The sequence below is a fragment of the Melanostigma gelatinosum genome (assembly GCF_949748355.1).
Source record: "Melanostigma gelatinosum genome assembly, chromosome: 24".
Classification (NCBI taxonomy): domain Eukaryota; kingdom Metazoa; phylum Chordata; class Actinopteri; order Perciformes; family Zoarcidae; genus Melanostigma; species Melanostigma gelatinosum.
In genome coordinates, this window is record NC_136657.1 from 9,586,332 (window position 1) to 9,610,358 (window position 24,027).

Sequence of the window (24,027 nt, forward strand, 5' to 3'; positions counted from 1 at the left end):
GCTTTTCTGAGATCAAAGACTCACGAGAAAGTATTGTTCAATCATAAGTGGTATGTTAAACCAGCCAAATGCCATTGTTAGTACTTACAGGAGGTTTTTCACCTCAGAAGGAGGTTTGGAAGCTTTCCGAGTCATGCCATTTGTGCAACTTCGCATATTAAATCTACTTTCATGGAACTGTATGTTCTGTGTGGCTGGAGTGCATGTGGACGTGGGTGCGGGGGACTTTTTCTCCCTCTCACACACACGCATGCAAAACTCTGCATGCACAAAAACACACACTCGTGGTGTCTTCCATCTCCGCCATGAAGCCAGACCCCCCTCGGCTTTTCTCACTCGTAATCATGTCCAAATTTGCACAGGAAGGCAGGGGGAAGGGGGGAGCCATGTCAACTTGTGTGGGTGTTTTGGGTTTTTTTTCAGTTTTTTCTTACAAAACCTGCTTCTGATAATCGCCGATCTCCGAGATCCAAATCACCTTCTGCAGCCTTTCAAACGCCGAGCGCGAACACATTTTCCTCTCTGTCCTTTTTCAACTGAAAGTGAAATGTGGCTCCAGGAGAAAAGCTGCATCTGCCAAGTAACAAGTCCATCGATACAACGATAAATGTAAAGAATGCAGAGAGAGGTCCTCGCTGACAGAAAGCCTTGAAGGTCAACAAGTTGAACAACTCTGTGGAAATCACAGAAAAGAAACATGATTGAATCCAGCAGCAGCCGTTTACCTTCTCCTCAACATGTTTTCCTGTTTTTACCCGTCAATATGTGAAAGGGTTTGAATTTCAAACATTCAACATCTCTGATATTTAAGCACTCTGAGGCAGATTGATCAATTTGTGCTTGAAAAAATTGAAAAAAGCAAATATTTTTTTAAAGTTTGCAGCTCATGATCATCATTAAAATATCACTTTGCACATTAAAACATATCTTACTTCAAACACACGAGAGTTTGCAGCACTTTAACTCTTGTATTGTCTGATGTGTCTCCTCATCGTATCTCTGTGGACCACTTACATGATGTTCTTTCTAAAAGATTCATTATTGTTAATGATTGGACTGACTTGCTTTTGGCAGTATTTGTTCTTTTATAGCCGTGCTGGTAGAGCTTATTAGACCTGAGCTCATAATTAAACCAAAATGAATGGATGTGCCAGAGCTGCTTGAATACCTGCTTTTGTGAACGCTCATTTGTTGGAAGTATTTTCTCATTTTCTTTATTACATTGGACCATGACACCAGATCAGGTTTTAAAAGCCGTGTTCTTGTCAGAGTCGACATGTACTTCCTCCTGCACGTCTCCGACCAGTCCTGTGTGTTCTCGGGCAGCTTGGAGGAGCGTGTGGCACGTTGTGTAAGTGTGTGTGTGTGTGTGTGTGTTCGGGCCCACCTTGGCAGTGGCCCTAGCTATCAGCAGGGCCCAGCCGGCGTGCTAGCAGTGAGACCGTAGTGTTTGTAACAAAGCCGGTCTGACTGTAACGACTCGCATTCGTCCCCCTGGGCGACGCGATTTGGAACCTTCCAGGAAAGAGGCTCTAAGTGGATCCGTGGAGGGTGGCGGCGAGGGGTGAGGGTGGCGGCGAGGGGTGAGGGGTGAGGGGGGGGCGGCGAAGCCATGTGTGCCGAGGAAGTCTGCCCGCCACTCGGACCTCACTCCCAACACACAGCCAGGACGTCTGGCCAACGTGTCACACGAGACGCGACAATGAGATGGAGGAAGACTTCACTTCTTTCTTTGGCGTCGTGGTGTCCTTCCCTCGGTCTCTTCTTGTTTTTCATTGCTTCTCAAACAGGATAGTGTTCATTCAGAGCTGTACAAACAACAATGCATCCACTTTCTTTACGTCATCTTCAATTAAACACCTCACAGAGGCAGAGACATCGCAGCTGCTGCATGTTGCCGATCATCTAGCCCTGAACACATGGGCCTTCTCCGCCGAGAGAGAAGTTTGTCAGAGAAGTTTTCTTCATTACAATGATCTGTTTCTCATAAACACCCCGCCGCCCTCATTTGCGTGATCTCGCTGAGCATCAATCTGCTGTCGGTGACGATGTCGGTGAAAGGGCCGCTGCCTCTGATCGGGTATGAAGGCTTTAAATAGCTGCGTGGCTCAGATTGCAGGGTGTCAGGGCCCATCGGCTGGGGCAGGGAGGAGGAGGAGGAGGAGGAGGAGGAGGAGGAGGGGGGTGGTGGTGGTGCTGCAGTGGTTGGACTGGGTGAAGTGGGTCAGGTCCGAAGTGAGCGGACATGCGAGTGACACCGGCGTGTGATGTGACCCGTTAGCGGTGGGGTGGATGGACTCGGGCAGCTCTCGTCCTGTCTGTCCCGGCCGCCGGTAGCCACGGGGCAAACAAATCAGAGGAAGTCAGAGTGACGCTGGCTGAGAAGTTCACTGCAACGCACTTCACTGCGCTTCATGTCCACTCCGAGTCTCCTCCAACTCACTCTGTTGTCTTTCTTTCTCACCGATTCTTTTGTTTTGTTTATTTTAAGTTTCCTTATTTCCGTCTTTCCTTTTTGAAATGCACACTCTCGACATTTGGAGCATGAGAGACACAACATGTGCATCTCAAAGTCCACTTACTTTAAACCACATCCAACAAACCTCATCTTCACTTTCCTTCATTCTACAATTTCCTGTGATATTTCCTCTGTCTTCATTCCATCCCTTTCATCAGCAGACCTTTATTATAATTCCTGTTTATCCTCTTTTGCACCACCAGCATGTAGATCTTCCTTGATCTAACTCCACCTCGCCCACATTTACATTCATAAAGCAGAACACACTAAAGCATAAACCTCACATCTGTGTCAGTTCAGAATCAATTCATCCTAAATCCGGCCAAATTGCGCGCTGGATTTACCACAGGACGACAGCGCTGGGAGTCTTTGACCGTGATGCTAGCTGGTGTCTTCTTGTCTCTGCCTAAACAGGGCATGTGTAGCCACGGGGCAGCAGCATATCAGAGGTGATCAGCATGATGCAGGCTGAGAGGACACACATACACACTCACAGCTCCACTTTCTATTTGTTGCCGGGTTGGAGTCAAATCCTGTTAAAATTCCCCCAAAAATCCACAACCTCCGGAAACGGCAAAAGCATGTAAAGACGAGTTCTGCCCGAAATGGTGTTTATTTTTTCAGCTCGTGAGAAAATAAATCAGGCGAAATTTGATCTTTGAAAGTTACAGCGAGGAACTTTTTACTGGTTATGAAACCTGCAGGGAGAAGATTGTCTTTTTCCATGTAGCTAATAAATGTTCATCGTAGCTTTAAGGAAGAACCACCAGGTCCAGGCCAGTTTGTTCACCGGGTCTATGAGACCCTCCTACACCTGTGTCTTCAATCTGTGAGTTCGTGCAGCTGCAGGAATCAAGTCCTCAGAAACCCAAAACCCAACAATAACAACTTGAACAGATTTTCGCCGATGTGTGAACGTTGTCTTTGCTGCCGCTGCGTCTCTGAAGGCCGGACCCAAAAGACAGAGTTGAGCGATGATTAGATTGCTTCACCCAATTCCTCCATCATCCGTCTCCCAGTGCCTTTAATATGCAAATTGTAGGTATGCAAAGCTCTGATGCTTTTATTTGAAAGACGTGTCCTCAGGCGACAGCAGTGGTCTTCCAGGGAGAGCTCTGTTTCAGCATGAAATAAATAGTTGTTCAAGGAATCACACAAGTTTGCATCTTGGAAGATGAAAAGCAAATTGACATGAATAATTTATTTGTATTGCAGCATCTTAAAGATATCAAATAGCGGCGGATGAATACAACTGGAGTTCAGACACGAGACGGAGCGTCGACGGGGCCTTCCGAATATTCAGAGGGAATTACATCTTTCACATTAGTCGTCATCTTTTAAACTCATAATGGCATTTGTCCTAAGGTCACGTCACTGCAATTATCAAATATTACCAGAATACTCGGAGGTATTAGGAATAATGATCTGAATATGAATCATTATGTTGAGCTGCAGGTTTTTGGGGGGGCGGAGGCCTGAGCAGAGAGACGGGAACTTGTTTTGTCATCAGGTGTTCAGTAGCGAAGAAGAAGAAGAAGCGAAGGCGTCGACCACGTTGAGCTGTGACTTAATACTCCCGTTAATATCAAAAAGTTGTCGCTGGAGAGGTTGCATCACCTTTGACATTGTTTGCACTTTTGCAGCTGTTGAAGCTCAGCCTGCTGTTGTGCTTGTGTTTTGCACAGTGGTTTTGTTTGTTCTCATGTTTGCAGATTAATATGACATGAAGCACCTTTTTGCCACTTTGAGTTCTGTGGGTTTTTAGCTTTTGGAGGAACTTGTTCATCTTAAACAATCTTTGAAGCAGCTCTTGTTTTTAGGAATGAAATGTAAGAAAACGTTCTTCCTTCTGCCATCCAATCGAATCGCTCTCTGTGACCGTCTGACATTTACCCAAAATGACGACGCCCGCCCACCAGACCCTCCACCCAGGCTAAAAGCGAGCGCTCGGAGCGTTTTTTAAAATTGCAGTTTGACCCCAGCCCAGAGGAGGTCCACGCACTCCGAGTTAAATCCTACTCCATATCTCTGTTGGCATAGTTAGAATTCAGAAGTGCTCGGCTCGAACTGGAAGGACCTTCTGATTAGAGAGAACCCACAATGCCCTCCATTGTTGTTGTGAACTTTTGACTGCGTGGGCCGGGGCCTCGACAGCGGCGAGCTGCAGCGAGGAGTCGGCAGCGGGGCGGAATACTTGACATTTCTCCGTGATGACAGTCTCGTTACTACTCTCGTCTTTCCTTCACTGTGTGCATCCTCTCTGTGTGGACCCACGGCTCCCGTGGCAACTCAGAATCTGATTTGGATGACAAATACTTTCCGGCTCTGGAGGGCGGATTGTTTTGGCAAACTCCACCCAGCTTGTACTCAAATTGAGGCCCGGACACTTATTGTGAAGGACTGTTTGGCACGCGCTGGGCGTGAACGTATTCTTTAGGGACACGGTGAACATGGTGAGGATGGAGTATCAGAAGCTCTTTTCTAGTGAGGTGTGAGAGCAACAGGACCTCAGAGAATACACGTCATGTACAACCACACATATCACTGTTGTCATATCAATACCTCGCTCCAGCTGTGCTGGTTTGAACCCCTTCATATTACTTTAGATGGTGGTACAAGAATGTCCTCTGAATACGCTGTGAGAATGTATTGATACAATACAATAAAACTTATGTACACTTTTTGATAACTTTTATATTGTGTGTTATATATTATATAATATTGTATATGTTAAATCACTCTCCTGTGTATATTTGTTTCTTTAAATATACATTTTACGGGCAGCTTTTATTTTGTGTATTTTATTTTGTTGTTTTGCGACCTTTGACCCCGTTGCTATGTCACGTGTAAGTGAGTCGCGCTGACGTCATTCAGACCCGGCAGACCGGCAGAGCTGAGCAGGTGAGTGAGCTCGCGCTCCTGTCAATTAAGCGTCAAAACGCTGAACAGCGGTAAAAAAGTGACCACTGTTCGATTCAGACGACGTTGTAGACTCCTCTAGTTTTGTCGCGCACAGCACTTAATTTGAATATGCTAATTACGTGACGCAGGTGGGTGTGATTGGGACTCTCTCGCGCTCTTTTTCTCTCTCGCGCTCTTTTTCTCTCTCTCTCTTTTTAGAGGCGTGCTGGTCGACGCACAGTTCCGGAAATATAGGTTTAGAAGTGTGTTTTAAGAAATTATAATATAATTGTTTCATCATTAAGAAATCATAATTGGAAGTGTTTTGGAATACATAATTAGAAGATTGTCACGTGAAGCTACTGCGCTTTTGTTCTTTATTCAGGTACGTGAGCTCGAGCTTCTGTTATGTGGCTATATGTTCCTGTTCATTATTCATTTACTCATTATGATATGATTAAAATATTGACACTATGTTGTGTGAAATAGTCCGTTTTGAGCTGTAACTGTAACAGAAAGCCATGTATTCTACACATATTTATTGCCCTGTGGAGTTCATGGACTGACTTTGTTGTGTTTCCCACCCAGAGGAGAGAACGGACCTCTGGCTGGCAGGAGAGCAGAGCTCCTCATCTGAGCAGCAGGAAGCGCTCTGGAAGGTATGAATGTCTTCCTCTTCTTAACACCCGGTGTTGATGCCAATACAAATGCCTGGAGCATCAGGCGCACTAACATATATGCTATTAGTACCCACTAATGCATACTAGTACTACTCCCGCTACTACCTTCACTCTGACACCTCCCTCACACATGTAACTCACAGATTATACCTTTTCTTTAACAGCTGTGCATGTTGGTGGCATTCGACATGTGTGTTTTGTGATCTTCTACGTTAAGATAAAAATGTGTTTTTAGCTTTGAGTGTTGGCGATGAAGCCGTTCGTGTAAAATATCCCTTTTGTTTAAAGCCGAGCTTCATTTCCACGTCGGCGCTGACCCAGATAACATCACGTTGATTCATGAGTATTGGTAGGAGCGCCGCGCGGCTTTTTACTCAAAAACAAGTGCGATCGCACAACCTCTCTGCTATTAAATCACACCGGCGGCCCTGAAATACCCTCCACTTTGAAGGCACGCGGTGCACAAATGAAACCCGGCGCGGTAATATGAAGCGGGATATGTAACCTCACAGCTCCTGTGGGCCAAATAGCAAGTGTTAAATGAGAGACGAGCGGAGTCTTTGAATAAAGGAATACATTCTTATTGGGGAGGTGAGGGCTGACAATGAACCCCCTCGCTCCTCGTTGAGCCTGTAGAGGCCGACTTGTTCATCCCTTGTTATGCCGCTAATGTGTATGATTTAAGGGGGAATTATGCACATCTCAATGTGCCTATAAATGACATTATTCATGCACAGGTGCTGCACTAAGCAGCTCCTGAATGATAATTAAGATAATCTTTCTCTCTTTTTTTCTTCCTTCACGCTCGCTCGCTCCCTTTTCTCACGGATCCACTTTGTTCAGGTGATATCTCCAGTGTCAACACCTCGCTAGACTGCAGCCCCTCTCCCCTCAGCCATTGTCTGCTCCTTATTCAGCACTGAAACCCGCACTAACAAGTGAGACCACGTCGACGCTTCTCCCCCGAGCCCCGCGGTATTTCTGAGAAATAACGTGCCAAGTTGAATTAAAGTGAGAGAATGAAAAAGGAAGAAGAAGAGAAAAAAAAACTTTTGCAAGGCAGAAACTTGGCTGCGACATTCCCGAGGGAATTCATCGCGCAATGAATTTCTCAAACGAGAATATGAAGACATTGATGTCGAGCACTTTGCATATGATAAGCTCTTTTTCCATAAAGAGAAATGATTAGTTTAGGAATGGTTCGGAAGTGTTGCTGCGGAAGAAGTGTTCCAGCCTCTCAGATATTAGGGACATTTAGAATACATTAAAAAGTCATAGTTAGGAGGTAAGTTATGCCAGAATTATGGTTTGAACGCAGGTTTTCTGATAAAAATGCACTAAAGCTAAACTTTCTTTTTTTTTTGTACCGAAAGGACAAATGAATCCCATTTTTCTCGTATTTGGACGCTCGTGAGCGGAGTGTAGGAATGCATCACGGCACAGATGGAGTTCGTGAATCCAGCGTTTGTGTTGTTGGGGAGAAGCAGAGGCTTTTGGGGCGGGAGACGCGCTCCGCTGTGGTAAACAGTGAGTGATGACTATCCTCGCTGACGGAGACGATATCCAGCTGAATTGTTTTAGCGCCGCCACTTGTTTACAAGAACCTCTCTCCAGTGGACGAGCGGCGCTTTATTCGGTTGTCTTTTGTGTGCAAATCACTCGCTTTGTTTGTGTCTCTTCCGTTCTCTCGTTGTGTTTCGGCCCACGTTGTGAGGGGAACACATCCAGTGTGTTTGCGGCCTGCAGCTGGGTTTCATTACCCGGCTTGTGCCACACCCTTTCGCTTCAAATGAACACACTGGGTACGTACATGTGCACCGGAGCAGGGACAAATAGGAGCTGCAAATAATTCACAGCGTTTGATTTAGACTGTTGCCAGAGGGGCGGAGTTTCTGGTATGGAACAGACAGTATCTGTTCCATACCTGCCATGTAAGATGATGATGATAAAATGATCTCATGCAGTGCTTTGGTTCAGGTTGGGTCACTCTCCAATCGGGCTTTTTTTTCCAAGCCATAGGATTAAAACATAATAAGGAATCTGAATCAAGAGAATAACTTGAATTAAGCACATTTCCACAGTAATTAGTGACACTTTGCAGGCTCAACAGCAGCTCTTACAGTACAGAGAAAGAGAACCTTTGGCCACAGACTGCATCTGTCATCGCTGCCGTCGCAAAAAGGCAGAATTAACTTCCTCTAAAACCCAGATTTCCTCCCCAAATGACACTGAATCATATATATTTGAGCCGTGCCTCCTGGCTACAGCGTGTCCTGAAATGTCTTTAATACGGATGAGGATGTTAAGGGGCTGGTATAGCTCCACGTTTAAATTAGAAATAACCCGGCAGAACGCTTGACTTACAGCAAAGGTTAGGTTTAAACACAACACATTAATCTCTGCTTCTCGTTTGCACATTTATGGATCTGAGTAAGTGTGTGTGTGGACGGAAACACCGGCTGCCATTAACCGAAATATGAAAAAGTAATTACAGAAATGAGTGTGTGCACGGAGAAGTGTCCGCTGGTATCCTGACTAATGTATGAAAAAGCACATTTTAGAACCGGTGTCCGTGCTAGCGGCTTAATCTAAATATGATAAGGCGAAGATGAAAATCAATAATTATTTGGAACATAATATACTCTGAGGGTGGCGCTCTGTGCAGTCGTGTATCAGCAGCAGGAATGTGTGCACGGGCCTCACAATCTCCACCTGATTACATGCGACGGAGCCTCGGATCTGTTTTCACCGGCTGCGTGTCTTTAGTCCCCTTTTTGTTTTTTTGTGGCAGAAATTCCAGCTTTTACTGATGACGGGCAATTTGAAAGTGCCGTTGTTGAATAGTCACAGGTGCTGCGTTGTTTGACTCAAGCAGGCTAGCTGCAAATAGCTGAAGTGTGTGTGTGTGTGTGTGCGTGCAGGAAGAGAGCGCACGCAAGTCTATTCAGAATGGAATGCTGTTTTATGTGGCCATTAGCAGATTGGCGCTTTAGTTGCTCTAATATTTTACAGAGGCAGCAATCGTCTCATTGGCTAAGTTGAACCACAGCAGAGGACGAGAAGATGGCGTGCAGCTTCGAGGAACCGGAGGTTTTACGAGCCGTTTTGATGACTTCTCATTCGAGAAACGTTGCCTCTGAAAAGGTTCAGTCTCATGTTTCTGTGTTTACGGTCGTTGCTGTCGACCACGAGTCCAATGCGATTATCTCTATCATCTTTAATTTACAGCGTGTGTTTTGAGGGCTTGAAGTGCTTCGTTGTCGTCATTTGCATCCGTGCAGAAAGCTTCTACCTACGCTGCACTAAAGACGGCGTGTGTGTCCTGCACTCGGCTCATTCCCCAAAGATGTGTGTGTGGTATCATTTTCAATGTCCTCAGATCATACACAACTGAATCAAGCAAACATTGGAAGGAGAGATGTGCGGGGGGGGGGACATCTTTGTTCCCTCTCCTCTTTAGAAAGCTTTAGCCGTCCCGTCTCCACTCAAGCATACAGGATGTGCCTGATGTTTCCTTGGCAAAGGAAAAGGTAAAAATAGAGAAGATTCATCTGGTTTGAGTTCTGCGCCACCACATTACTTTCGGGGTGTTTTTTTTTTTTTTTTGGGCCCTTTTGTGTGATTGAAGCTCAAACGGACCAGGAAATGCAAATAATCCCGGTTCTGCAGACGTCCAGTGACGTGATTGTTGGGACGGCTGGAGGAGGCCGGCCGGCTCGCCACATTAAAGGCAGAGTTGAGCGGGAGATGAGAGGAGACTGGGATAAGTTAAGCGAGAGGAGAGGACTTCAAAGCCGGCTAGGTTCGCCTGCCATATTGGAAGTGACGAGATGTGCCTTTTATTAATAGCACTCAGCAGAGGTTCTGGTTTCTGCTCTCAACGTGTTCCATTGTTCTGGGGACAGAATGAACCGTCTTAACAGCCGAAGGCCAAACTACACCTTGACTACAGTTTAAGGTTCGACTGCTTGTCATGTTTTTATCTGATGTCTTTGTTTAGAGCTCATAGTTGTTTACAGTATTTATTAAAGTCTATGAAATAAACTTCAGGGCTTGCATAGATTATTATTTAACACAATATAAAAACATGAACGATGCACGTTGTCTGAATTCAACAAACGTTTCTTGTCTTTTAATCGGCAGCCTGCTCTTGTGTGTTTAGTTTAGAAGGTATCTGACTATCTATGTTGCACCAATGAAATCCTTGTTTTGAGTTTATTAGCAGTCGCTCTGACGTCTTCTTGTCCCTGAAATGTGATCAGCATGTTCTGATAAACTCGTTGTTGTGTCTCCGCATCAATGTCACCAAGACGTGTGTGGTGCTTTGTTTTTTAGTGTTTGTTCTCCATCTTATCAGCCCCAGAAATACAATCACATAAAGGTTAAACCATGTCCTCTCTGTCAGGATGAGGGCGTCACCGTGGAGACCCACAGATGGCAACATTTGGGTGTTTTTATATTTCTTCCACCAACACAAGTTTTGCTTTTCCTCCCAAAACTCCTCAATAATCATCATAATTTAGCGGCGGTGGTCTCCATTCATATCCAGTGCAGAAGTGCATCAGACACTATTTCAGAGATGGCTGATTTGCATATTATGCCCATCATCCCGTCTCCTCATTAAACATCCGGTATCTCGCCGCCTTTTCCTCTGTGTTTAGAAAAGGCAAAAAAACAAATCTTGACGCAGCCGCTTTAATTCTCCTCGGCGGGCTTGTAATTGGTGTTTACGTGATTGGCTTTTACTCCGTTTGCTGCGTTCCCCATAAATCCTTGTCAATCTAAAGTCGGTCTAGCATGTTATCAAGCAAACAGAAAGAAACAACGGAACAAAAGACCACAGTAAACATTCCATAATTTACTGTTTAGGAGCGCGATCATCAGTTTGAGGATGTAATCTGCTTTTGGCGGATGCCGGGCCTTCCAACCAACCAACCGAGAGTTGATGCCGCTCTAACCTCTGAGCCGTCCACGCTGGTCCAATGTACTTGTAGTGATTCAGTTTGAAAGAGCCGTGTTTTATCACCGGCCAACACAAGAGTCGACAATCTTAAGACCTTCAACGAGAAATAATTAGGATCTATTTGAATGCTGAGTGTGGAGCACAGTGCTAAGACGAGAGCTAAGCTTGTTAACGAATGCGATGGCAATTAAATGGCTCCCCACCCCGACTGTCTTTTATCACCTGAAAATAGATTATAATTCTCAGCATTGCTTGACCATAAAGTTTCAAAATCTCTGCCAGCGTAATTGAAAATGCCCGTTCTAATGCTGCGACTGAGCATTGTTTCTGTGAGCTTTTAAATTGTTTCCCCACAAAAGAGCAGAAGTATTTTTAGCTCCACGTGAAACGTGAGCGGGTGGTTGAAATGAGTCCGTGCTGCTTTATTTGAATGTTTTTCCCCCCCTTCCTCCTCCTCCTTGTTAATTTCTCCACATAGTTTAACATTAAAAATCAGGTCAACCTTTAAGATTTATGGAGAGGAGGAAAAAAAGAATTAATGGTATGCTATTTTTATTCAGGCAGTCGTCTGTTAATTTGGTATGACCTTAGTCAAAGGCGGTGCAATAACAAACTACTTGCTTCTTCTGAAGACCGAACCCCTGGTCTCCCATGTTGCTGTGCTGAGGATGTGAGAGGAGGAAGGCCTGTTCCTTTAACTCTTATCTGCAAAACTCAACACGCAGGATTTTCAGAACATCAGTGGCGCTAAGAAACGAATACTCTTTCATCCGTTTCATAGCGTTTGGTTTTAATTAAGCTTTTTTTTTTTTTTTTAATAGTCGAGTGAAAACTTGTTTTCTGAAACAATAAAGCGGCTCCTCGAGCGCCGTTTCCACACATTTTAGAGAACGCGTCCTGACAGCCAAACGAGTCCGCTCATCGCGCGATGATGTCAAAGAGGAACGGCGGCCAGAAAGCTCGGCGCGTCGTCTCTGAGCGTCTTTGTCCCCGAGCCGAAGCAGAGGTGCGTCACCTCCTTTTATTTCCCACCTTTTTCTCCCTGATGAGTTCCCAGTGTGACTCTCCTCCTGACAGCATCCAAACGTTGCTGCCTCAGAGGCCGGAGCGCTCTCAGCCCCCCATTGAAGCATCCCTGCAGGGGTTTTCTTCACAGACAGGCTACGGGGGGGGTGAAGGTGAAAGTTTGCCACCGAGCAACAGATCTCCAACAGCGGAGGCCTTTGTTGCCGGGTTGCTCACGCTTGGCAACGTGGAGTCAGGTGGCCTCTGACCCGACCTCCACTCGGAGAGAACCGGTGGGCAGAGAGGCTGGAACGGGAAAAGTGAAAGGAACGGGAAGACTTGGTTGGATCGGAGGGAGGGGAGATTGTGGGGGGACGGCGTGAAACAAAGTCTTCAGAAATAGGTCAACCAGTATCTCATTTTTCTTGCTAAGCTTGTAATCACCCCTGACAGGCACACTGTGGAACAGGCTATTCAGTTTGGATTCAGCACTCATCGTTGAATTACGGACCCTAACCATCCGTCTCGTGACGCACGGGAACATTTAGAAGATGGAGGTTCTTTGTTCTTCCTTCATTCTGCTGACGAGGACGAGTCGCCGGCGTTCGTCTGTGTTGGTGGCGATTGTCTCCTGGTTGAGCCAACACGATGTTTTTAGCGTCTCCACAAAAGAAAGCCAGATAGTGTTGGTGTTTTGCTCGAGGGCACCGTTAGGGAGGACAAAAGGATCATTCATTCACTTCCCCAGACCTGTGCAGCCGCACACACAAAAGACATATTTTCAAAAAGATGCAGATGGTTTTGCTTTTATTGTGTCTGTGGATTATCCAGAGCAACCGGGACATTGTTTCTGCAAAGACGACCTGCTGTTGAGTTTTGTTATTGTCATTTTTCACTGCTGTGACTGTGGAGACGTGTGTTATAAAACCCAAACGGTCGTGACGCCCCTAAAGGTGGATGTGAAAATGTTAATGTGTAACTGACCCTCAAACCTTTTCATGCATATTTTCACCAGGAAATCAATACGACCTTTATGAATTCCTCACAAAACCAGATCAGAAATTCAAGCAGCCTGGAAATAATTGTGTCCCGCTGATGAAGCGTTCCCCATCTCGCCACTCATTTAAATGTGATCTTGTTAAGCCACCAAGGGACTGAATCTCGCCCATGGGTGGCCAAAGGATACTCTGTCGCTAATGAGGTGTGCGCGGGCCCGTGGGCAGTGGCAGTGTCGCGCCAGAGCTTTGACACCTCGGGGCAGCCGTACAGTGCGGCCCAGGCCTCGGCTGTCCACCGGCATTCATTTGACGCTGAAACAATGAAACGCGTCGACCGCAAAACCGGCTTTTCATTGGTAGTTTTGATCCCTTCCACTCTAAATACCCGTTTTAATATGCACTTTACCCATTATGTCCGTGTTAATAAGAAGTCTCTTTGAGAATGTGCCCATTGTTGAGTGAGGCTGTTAATTACGACGGCTCAAAGTGCTGCTGTATTCTACCGACTCTTCCTCATCAGAAGCATGATTATTCATCACCGCGATAAGAATTAGAATGCAGCGAAGCACGCTCCCCGAGAAATGTTTTTTTTTTTTTCTCCAACAAATTTGAATGCTCCAAATTACACATTCAATCCATCTTTGTTTGTGTATTTAACCCTGTTAAACATGGCAGCACTTTGTGACTTTTAAAGACCCGTGGCTTATTGGACTTGGAGCTGGCATCGCTAAGTGACAATTTGCATCGTGTTTGCTATCAAATAAACACTTAATGTATCTGGGGATGTAAACAAATGTTCGTTCTCCGCCGCGCATCTGCTGGAAATAAAGCCGCGCGTCAGAAAAGCGTCGCTTTCAACCAGAATGACACCAGTTGTGATGAAGTATTCCCGCCCGCTGTATTTTCAGATGATTAGAACGACGCACTGTCGGCGTGTTCTGATGATGTAATGGATCGGCCTCAGCTGAGGGTCGGGAAGCTCCGTAAGCCCGGAGAACTATATGTGAAGGGATCAAACCCCTGCTGTTTGTGTCCAGAGCGTTTCATCAAACTGGCATTAGTTCAGCACTGCAGCTTAAACTTTGCTTACCTCCCGATCCCGGCCGGGAACTTCTTATTGTCGACAGTCGCTCCGAATTCAGCCGTAGACTCAGCAACTAAAAGGATAAGATGGGCTTAGAGGGCTTTTTATAACCTGGCTATTCACCCTGAGACACTGTCGGCCCAAAGGACACAGCGAGTCCCACACCTGTCCGACACGCCAGGAAGAGTCCGGCCAGGACAAAGGGACACTTTCAGGTCCATTATCTGGCAGATTTGACTGTCGATTTCTTTACTTTCATGCGTGTTATGTGTTCGCCTCTCTGCCTGTCTCAATATCAGATTTCATCACGATGTGACTCCATTTAAAGACAACAATCAGACTGAGTTATCAGGCCTGCATCCTTTACTCTTGTATATTGTGTTGCAGAAATGCCTTTTGAACAAACAGGAAGTAAAGCAGAAGCAGCGGCCGACTGAAAGGCAATTTGAAGTCGATGCAGCAATAAGACGAAGCTTCCATCCGATCAGAGCCTTCACATGATGTCCCTGCAGCCAGTCGCGAGGCGTTTGTCAGCATTTGTGTGTGTGTGTGTGAGTGTGTGTGTGTGAGTGAGTAGTTACGTATCCGCGATAATATAACTAAGAATCATGATGCAAGCTTTTCGCCCAGAGTGTTTTTGAGCTCATTTTCAAATGGTAATTTGCCTTATCCGAAGCAAAGTCACTGAGTGTAAGTAAGTGATTATTTGCATGGCTGACAATCATTCGGCGCGCCTGCGGCCTTTTTCCAAACTGCTCCAGTTTGTCCAGTCTTTGAAAAAAGAAAAAACTACGCAGGGAGGGCCGGTTCTCTTTGAAACATCCTTTCATTTACCTTATCATTAGACACAAATGTGGCATAGTTAACAATGACTGGAAGAAACACAGCCGGCACTGCTTCATACGGCTCATGAAGGCTTTGCAGCCGAAACAATCTTCTTTGTGACTGCTGTACACAGACGCAGTGAATCATTTTCAACAGCTACTTTTCTAGTTTTCGGCGTTCTTGTTGCTTCAACTTTCTGGGGTTTTGGTTTGAGCACCTCCGGCTTTGGCTTTTTTATCAAAGCACCGAGTTTGTGTGCTCCTGATTAATTGGTTATTATCTCATTAGAGGCATCGTGTTGGTCGGTAAAGAGCAGGAACGACAGGACGCACCGGCAGCAGAACAACGCAGTGATTTAGTATCTGCACTCCCCCTCAATCACACTCAAATGTCAGCCGCAGACTCATCAATGCCCCTAACCCTGAGCACGCCCCTGAGACACACACACACACACACACGTCAGGGCTGGCAGAGAACGAGGCACGAGGATACAGCCGAAGATGGATTTTCCAGAACTCTCGCCGTCTATTTCGGTCAAAATCAAACCCACAGGACTCAAAGTTATTGTTGCTACAAGACCTGAACACTCGTTTTTTCCTATTTCAACTTGGTCCCTGACAGGCAGCCAATCATGACTTTATATGACCAAAGCATATATGTTTGAATGGTTAAAGGGGAGTTTTGTAAAGTGACGCTCACGTCTCAGGCTGTGAGATCCTGAAAGTTACTGTTGTGCACGCTAGCACTGGTCTGAATCCCCCGTGTGACATAATGGCACCTTAAAGTCTGGTCAAATAAGCAGTACCCGTCTTTATTGGATCATAAATTGGTCATTATTGAAATATGTGTCGTATCAGGAACCTCAGACGCAAGAAACGCTTAAAAAGCACGTGAAGAATTCAGGACGGAGGCCACCAGCCTGCATTCAATACATGTCAATAACAATCTGGTGTAGCTTTCCCCTCGCTGCGAGGAATCTGTGAGGGGGGGACGAAAGTCAGAGGAGTCCTTCATTTGCCACGCTCATCCATCAATCAGTATTTAGGACATTGGCAAGTGGTAATTTAATGACCAGTGACCTGGGCTGGCAGGAAGCCGGCCTGCCAGACAATACAAACTCATTTATCATGGGGGGGGGGGTTGCGGATCCTCGCTCTCTGATCCTGTGTCCTGTGATTGTCGCTGCAGGAGTCGCCCTCGGCGGGAGTCTGAGGGGGTTAGCACACATGAAGCTGGACCGTCTCTGGCTGCAGTAGTTATGATCTGAACCCTGATTTTCACCTTTTTATTTCTCTTCATGACAGCGTTTCAGTCCTGCTTTACAGTATGATGCTGAAATCGAGTAAAAGTCACATGTTTAGTGTCTGTTTCGTGTTCGTTATGTCAATCTGAACAAGATCCTAAATAGTTTTCGCAATGAGGTGTTGTAATCCAAACCGTTACCTCTGACCGGAGAGCCCTACCTCTGTTTTTGCCTCGAGTCTTGCTGCCCCATTGCATTCTGGTCCAGGTCTTGCTCCTGTGGGTGTGGTCATTGGTCTTTTCGAGTCTCTTCTCTTCACCGATTTCCCCGCTTCATGACTTTCGTGGTCTTTTTAAGCATTTTAATGCCGCTAAGCAAACGCAGACTTTATCTTTACTGCAGTTTTAAAAAGGTATATTTTTAGAATCTTTATTTGAAAGTTTCACACTTTGTGCAGGATTAAGAAGCGTTCTTCCCCCACATGTTGCAACCTTTCCTCGCGTGCAGAAAGCATGTTGCTCTCCAGAGAACCCAGCGAACGAGAGGAGGTTATTTCTGCGAGTGTTACGTCTCCACTGACGCGCCGGGGTCAGCTCGGGATGCCCGCTCCGCCCTCGTTTGGCTTCAACACTCGGTTGCGTGGAGCCGCTGTGTTTGCCCACATACAGTAGCATCGTATACCTCTGAGCTCCTGATCGCGCTGCTGCCAAATTGCAATCAGTGAGCAGGCGTCCACATGAGCTGCTATTAGGCCACGGTGCGGCGAGTTAGCGCGCCCGCCGATGACTCACCCGGCGCGCTTTGACTCCTGAGGAGGCAGTAAAAGCCGTAATGTGGATTTTAATGCGCTCTAATGATCTTTCTGCACGTCTTGGGTGCTTTCTTTCCGGCCCGGCACCGTTGCACTCGCGTTAGAGTCGCGGCGTCCTCCGCCGGCGGCATCACCTGTAAAAGTGACCCACGCTAATGAGGACGTGATTGTGTTGACGGTGTGACGAAGTGACAGGCTGCTGCATAATGATGCCCTCGCTAACCTGGCAGCCTCGTTCACCAACTCGGGGCGGGGTTAGTGATGTCGGCAGTGATGCATGAACCTATAGAGGCTGATTATATGGAGATGTCCTGCGGTCCTGCAAGTGGCAGTGGTTCTATGGGTCCCCATCTGCACTGTTAATGACCAATGCCAGTTTGTCATCACACTTTTGAGATTTCAATGTCTAGCCATGTTTCTATTCACATATTTAGGAGTCGTATCTTCTTCTTCTCCTCCGTTTACTGTATGTTTACATCCATGTGTAGAGCACAGTCTGTAGCGCCAACTTCTGCTTCAATCCACATTTCTTTTTTTTGAGACAATTCAGAAATTTGCTAAAAAGTTGCCTGACAAATGAATGGAAACGTGTCTGATGACACTTAACTGCTCAAATAAAGGAAAAGTAGAGGAGCGAGTGACTTGCCGTATCCTTTTAACGCTGTGAATTAAGTCCGTCGGCTCTGGCTGCCTTCTCACAGACCTCCAGTCCGGATCAATGGGATTCTGATTGGTGCAGGCCAAAGGGACACTCACGATTATTACCAATAAAGGGAATTAGATCAATGATTTTTTTTTGTTTTGGTTAGGAGACTTCAAAACTTGCAGCTTGATCAAATTTAAGATCAAGTCATCAGTGGAATTGCTGTTGATTTATAAATCAGATAATTGCCCCCCCCCCCACCCCTTCTAAACCACACTGTGCTTCTGCTCTCGCTGGCAGTCCGACACTTTTATTGCTTCGTCAAACCTCCTCCTTCCATTTTTAAATTGCCTATTGAGTGGCTATCTCTGCAGACTTGCCAGCCCTCCATTAGCATCACCTTCTTGTCCTCTGTGAGGAAACGTTCCAGGTATCTGCTCTGCAGCTCAAACATCTCCGTGTAATTTGTTTGTCAAACGAGAGAAATCACGGCCGTGTTTACGCGCGGACCTCGAGGCTCATCAAATCCATTCTAAGCCCGTGAGAACGTGTCGTGATCGCAACAACACAAAGGCGTAGTTTATGAATCTCAGGAAACATCCGAGTTTACAACAAAGGAATAAAAATAAGCAGCAAGGTGTTTGCGACACCTCAGATTTAAGTCTGTGATGTTGTCAGGTGCTTTCCCACCGGAAGGAAAAAACAACTCCACTGCTTTCTAATTTGAAAAAGTTGTCATTTTTACATTTCACTTTCAGAGGCAGACGATACCTTTCAACACTAGTCACTCTGCTGTCTGTTTGTTTCTCACCACGGCTCTCTGCAGGTGATAATTTAGTCTCAGTTGTGTTTGATGTCGGTGTTGAATGAAACATCACCTCAATCGCTTTATTTTTTCTGCTCAAAGAATATTATCTCACCTCTGTGTGGCATCTGCAAAGAAATGCACGACTAAATTAAAAGGGACGTATGCAAGTTAAGATTTCACATGAAGTAGAACCAGTGCATGTTCCTCAGACGGGAGGTTCAATGTCAGTCCCACGCAGTTCAACATGTTTACTAAATGGGAGTCCGCACAGAGCTAAACCCAGATCGGCCGTCAGCAGCAGCTCCTCCAATTCAAATGAGGTAACCCTGCCGAGCGGAGGCTTTCCAGTTCTGCTGCTGCAAACTGGCCCGATTGGACGGATTTCAGTGATGGGAGCCAATCAGGACCAAGTCCAGCTGTGATGCATATCTTGGATTTAGTCCGGAAACTGCCTGGAAAGAAAGCAAACATTCAGTTGTCCCCTCGAACACAATCAGATTGAACAATGCTTCCATCATCTGTTATGGAATGTGTAAAGGGCCGACCCGCTGTTTCTGTATGATTTTACATCACTTTAACCATTTTCCAAAGTTTCGAGATGACTTTGATTTTACTGCAGAGCAAAAATCAACTTGCTTGGACCGACTGTCCATCTCCATGTCGTTGGAAGTAGCTCTCAGTCGATCGTGACCTGAAACGGGAAACGTGGCCGTCTGAAAGTCAGGAAGTTATTTTGTCGTGGTCTGTTTTGTAAATGGTCAGTAATGCAGGAGGATGTAACTTCTGCTGCAGCTGTGGGTGCATTAAAGCTGGCCGTTTAATTGGCTGAGGCGTGCAGCAGCACTGCTCGTGTTTTTCTCTCACACTGCAGCCTCTTGTCAGCCGGGTGAGGCAGAACAAATGGCCACCGGTGACGCTACCTGCTCCCGCTCTCTGATGTCGGTATAATCTTCCTCCTCTCAGGGACTCGCTTCACGTCGCTAACGGCTGAGACCCCCCTCCTGGTGCTTGTGTGTGTAAGTCACCTGGAAACCATGTGTAGCGGAGGTATCAACAGGGCGCAGGTTGCTCTCGGAGCCCCAGGGAGCCGCAGGGGGGCTGCTGCACAGCCTCACGGCTCAGATGGGATTACAGGTCGCTCACACTTGATGACACAAGCGGTTTCCAACACCTCGCCCACCGTGTGCTGAACACACACGTATCATCCGTGTTTTATGAGGACCGGGCTTCAGAGGCTACGTTACTGTGGGAGCAACAACCTGTGTTCACACTTAGTGTTGTGTCTGGGTTTAGAGGCCCTTCCTCATCCCGGTGAACACTCCTGAGAAAATGCCACGTTTTATTTTGGCGTTTCAATTGTAACATGTAAATATATATTCTTATTATTTATGAGACACTGGCTTTGATCAAAACAACTAAAAGTGATGCAAGTATAAGCTCTTCACACGTGCAGAGGATATATGAGGCGATGTGGCCTCGGTAGGTTTAATAACTCATAACATTTAATTAAGATAGATTTAGGATTATTTTACTGTATTTATAAAACTATCGGAGTGCATAAATTCAGAAGCAACAAAGTTTAATGACCTGCGCTCACCTCGCTGGCAGGGTAAATTAATTTTCTCCTCTCCGTCTTTCTCTCTCTTTCTGCCCAAAGTTATTTAATATCCACTCCGATTCAGATTCATTATTACCTGCTCGCCCCCCCCAGCCCCTCCAGATACCACTTTGAAAGACCACCGTATCTCCCAGGCCTAATTAGAATTGAAAGTCTGCTCGTTCGGAATTGTCAACTCTCACCTAAAGCCTGGAGAACTTTGCTTTGAATATCAAACATCCGGCGTGACGCTGACTTCACGGTGCGGTGCAGGATATGACTTTGCACTGACCTTAGGTGGAAGTGAACAGCAGCTTCTGTGCGTGTGAGTACATGATTAAATATGCGGATTAGGAATACCGGCTCCGAGTTACACCGCCTCCTCTTCTGTTCTGGCCTTTTAAATGATACCGCGGAGGGTATTTCCCAATTCAGCATGTGGCCGGTAAACATCACAATCCATCAGTCTTGGATGTTTTTGGGGGGTGTTGAGAGAGGGGGGGGGGGGTGGCAGGGGAGAAAGACTGTTTGTTTTCACACTTAAGGAAGACATGAAATAGAGTGTCCTTAACTTAATCACCACCTTGTTTTACTACATTTGCATAAATTTACATATTAATTGGACCACCGATTAAAATTGGTTTTGTAATTTTAATTAAGTGTCCACAAAGGTATATGATTAGCACTGTTTAAAATACAGCCTGACATAACTAGACGCAGAAAAATCCTCTTTGCTGCAGATTTTCTTTCCTCCCATTACCCCCCCCCCCCCCCCCTCTCCTTTTGGAGAGGAGGGGATTACTTACAGGGAATGCCTGTTTCATGATAGCCATTTCTTAAATCTGCTGTAGATTAGGCTGCCATGGAGACAGAGGGGGCGGGGCCTCCAACTCACTGAGGATGTTCAAAGATTCATATATTGTAATCTGGTGTTTTAGGGGCAGTAGTTGGTGGAGAGCCCCTCTAAGTGACTTGTGAATTAGACTGTGTTCATACTGCAACGCAAATGTGTTCTCAGTTACACGTGTTGCAATAATCATCCCACATGTGGAAGGTGGTGATGTACCTCGGGGCCCACAGCTGGAAAGGACCAACACGGATCCCCACGGGGCCGTTTCTGCAGGAAAGTCGAGATGATGGCTTTATTTTCTTTCTGCTCAGGATTCCCGACTACGCCTCAGTGGTCGTGCAGCGTTGGCGTGCAGCCTCCTGTCACTCACTGCAGCGTGTTAAAGGTCTGATCTTCAGCTGGGCAGTACAGTAGAAGTGTAGATATTGTTATCTGTGTATCACAATAACCCAAATGCATTGACTTTGGTGATCCTGCACTCCTGCACGCTTCCTTCTCCTCTATATGCACACGAGGCTTCAGCTGGGAAGAATTTGAGAAGTTTTCTCTCCCGCGCTCTTAATGAGCGCAGCTTTTGCCAAATGGCCTGACATGTAACAGAGGGAGTCGCGCACCATTTTTCTGATGCAATTACACCAGAGTCAGGGTATCATACTGGGGACTTTTCAGAAACGTAATATTACCTCATTTTGTCTTTGGTGTGGTCTGGAAGGTTCTTGAGAGACATTTGGAAGCATTTTACTCATAAAATACTTAACCATTTAAGTGATAGGATACTGTTTCCTGGGTTCTGTCCCTGCTGCCAACCACAAAAGATTGAAGAGTGAGGGGAAGAAGTACAGTAGGTTGGTACATTTTCCCCTGTCATCTATTATGCCCCTTCTCTGTGTCTCCCCCCGACGAGAACGCTTTGAAATGTATAGAGAACTGTATCGCTGTATTGCCAAAGATCACGTTTCCCTCTGCATGTTTCAGGATTGGTTTCTTTATTCCAGCGCTGAGCTTTCAACAGACAAAAGGGGGCCTCTTCTTCCCTGGGTGCAATATGTCCATAATAATGCCTGGCATGGAGCGAGTCCTCTCATTACCAGCGCTCATACCCACCTCTGTGATGACGAGGCTTTCTGTCATCCAGTCCAATCCTCAAAGCTGTCTTCGGGGAGCCCTCAGAGTTACGGCATTAGTTGAGCTTTCTTCCCCAATCCTCCCTCCTCTTCGCTCCGTCTTTAAATTGCAGCGTCTTGAGTTACTAAGCTGCCCTAATAGGTACAACCTGCGCCGACTCCCTGTCCTCAGATGGGCCGTACCTCTCCCGATTGCTGTTTTGCGGGCAGAGGATAAAGAGCTATCCCACGATGCACCCTGTCACACGCGATGGCGGGCTTGCTCGGTGAGTTCGCCTGGCTCCTGAACACCGTCCTCAGCGCCAGAGATTTAAATGTGTTTCCTATTTCTTGCTGCGCTGTTGACATCAGAATGTTTCCAACCTCAGTGTGTGTGTGTGTGTGTGTGTGTGTGTACCCCCCCAGAACCTCAAACACACACACACACACACATTCATAGGACACTGACATAATTACACACCAGTACGTGCATGCAGAACACGCAGGCATCTGCAAACACACTTTCAGTCACAGTCAAATAAAGACACATGCAGGCGGGGTGATCACGATATTTTATTGAAACAGAAACGTACCACGTTGCCAGCAGACACTGTGGAGGCCACCACATCCCACAGGTCCTGGAGCTGGTTTCCAGGACCCCCATCAGCATTCCAACACTCTGTGGATGCCGACATGTCGTAAAGGATGAGCAGCTATTGATTGGTACGTATGCATATCGTTCTTTTTAAAAACGACAGTCAGTAAAACTTTATTCAGCACCGTGATGGTTAACGTTGAGCTGTGGTCCGTTGCACGCTCGACCCCGCGTTACCCGCAGCCCTCCAGGACTCGTGTGGTGAATGATACTTGCCCTTAAAAGCGAGAGGGAGATCATCATTTGGGATGCCACCTTGACTTTCCCTCAGGCCCGTGTTGCGAGTGTTCTGTACAAATCAGACGTACGCTGCACGCTGTCGGGCCTCCGACGCCTGAGCATTATCATAAATAAAACCGAGTACAAACACCAGCCTTTGTGCCCTAATGGAATTTGTCAACATGAAAGAAGTGTTATTGAGCTTCGCCGCTCCCTCTCTCCTCTTTGCTGATGCCTTGCCAAATACTTATCCCCTCTCTGGTGAGCGTTTAGCGTTAACTCGCGGCAGCTCCTGGGAATTGCATGGGCGTAATGAAATTACCTCGGCACAAACAAATAGGGTCAAACTCTCAAGGAGACGAGCATTAGGGCCGCGTTTTGCTAATTACGTGGTGCGTTCTTTCCGCCGTCTCGCAGAAGCTGCACTGGATAGCCGGGATGTGCGGGACGCCACCGCGTCCAATCCTGAGTAAACACGCCACCGGGAGAAGGCTCGAGGAAATTAAACTACGCAAAATGGGATTACAGTAAACAACACCTAATATTTAGTTGATTCGCAGTTGATAATTAAGCAAATTTCATGCTGATTTGCCGACAGAGATGAGACACGAGCAGCGTGAACACAAAGCTGGACGTCCGCGTCTTTTGCAGTGGACGGAATGTCAGCGCCGTCACTCGGCTTGTCTTTGTACCTGTGTGGAGAAGAGACGACGCGTGAGTCGACACCCCCCCCCCGGCAGCGGTGCTACCCTTCATCATCATAATGCCATTCCTTTACCATAACAATGCTATCTGATCTGTTTTCTGCGATTCGTCTCACCTGTGTTATCACGGCCAGCAGAGCAAGATATGCCATTACCTACATGACCGCGACGGAGCGTTTTGTAATTATTGAGCATGCCTCTGTGGTAATTACTTGAGTTTACTGAATTATAAAAGCTGGAAGGAGGGGAGAGAGGCGCCCCGGCCCTGAGCTGAAACAGAAATATTCTTCCGGAGGCTGAAGAGCTGAGAGACTTTCCTTGGCAGCGGTATTATCACATACACTCATCTGCCAGAGACTGTTGACAGAAAATATGCCCTATCAGCAGAAATAACCACTCTTTATTTCCTCTCTTCTTCCC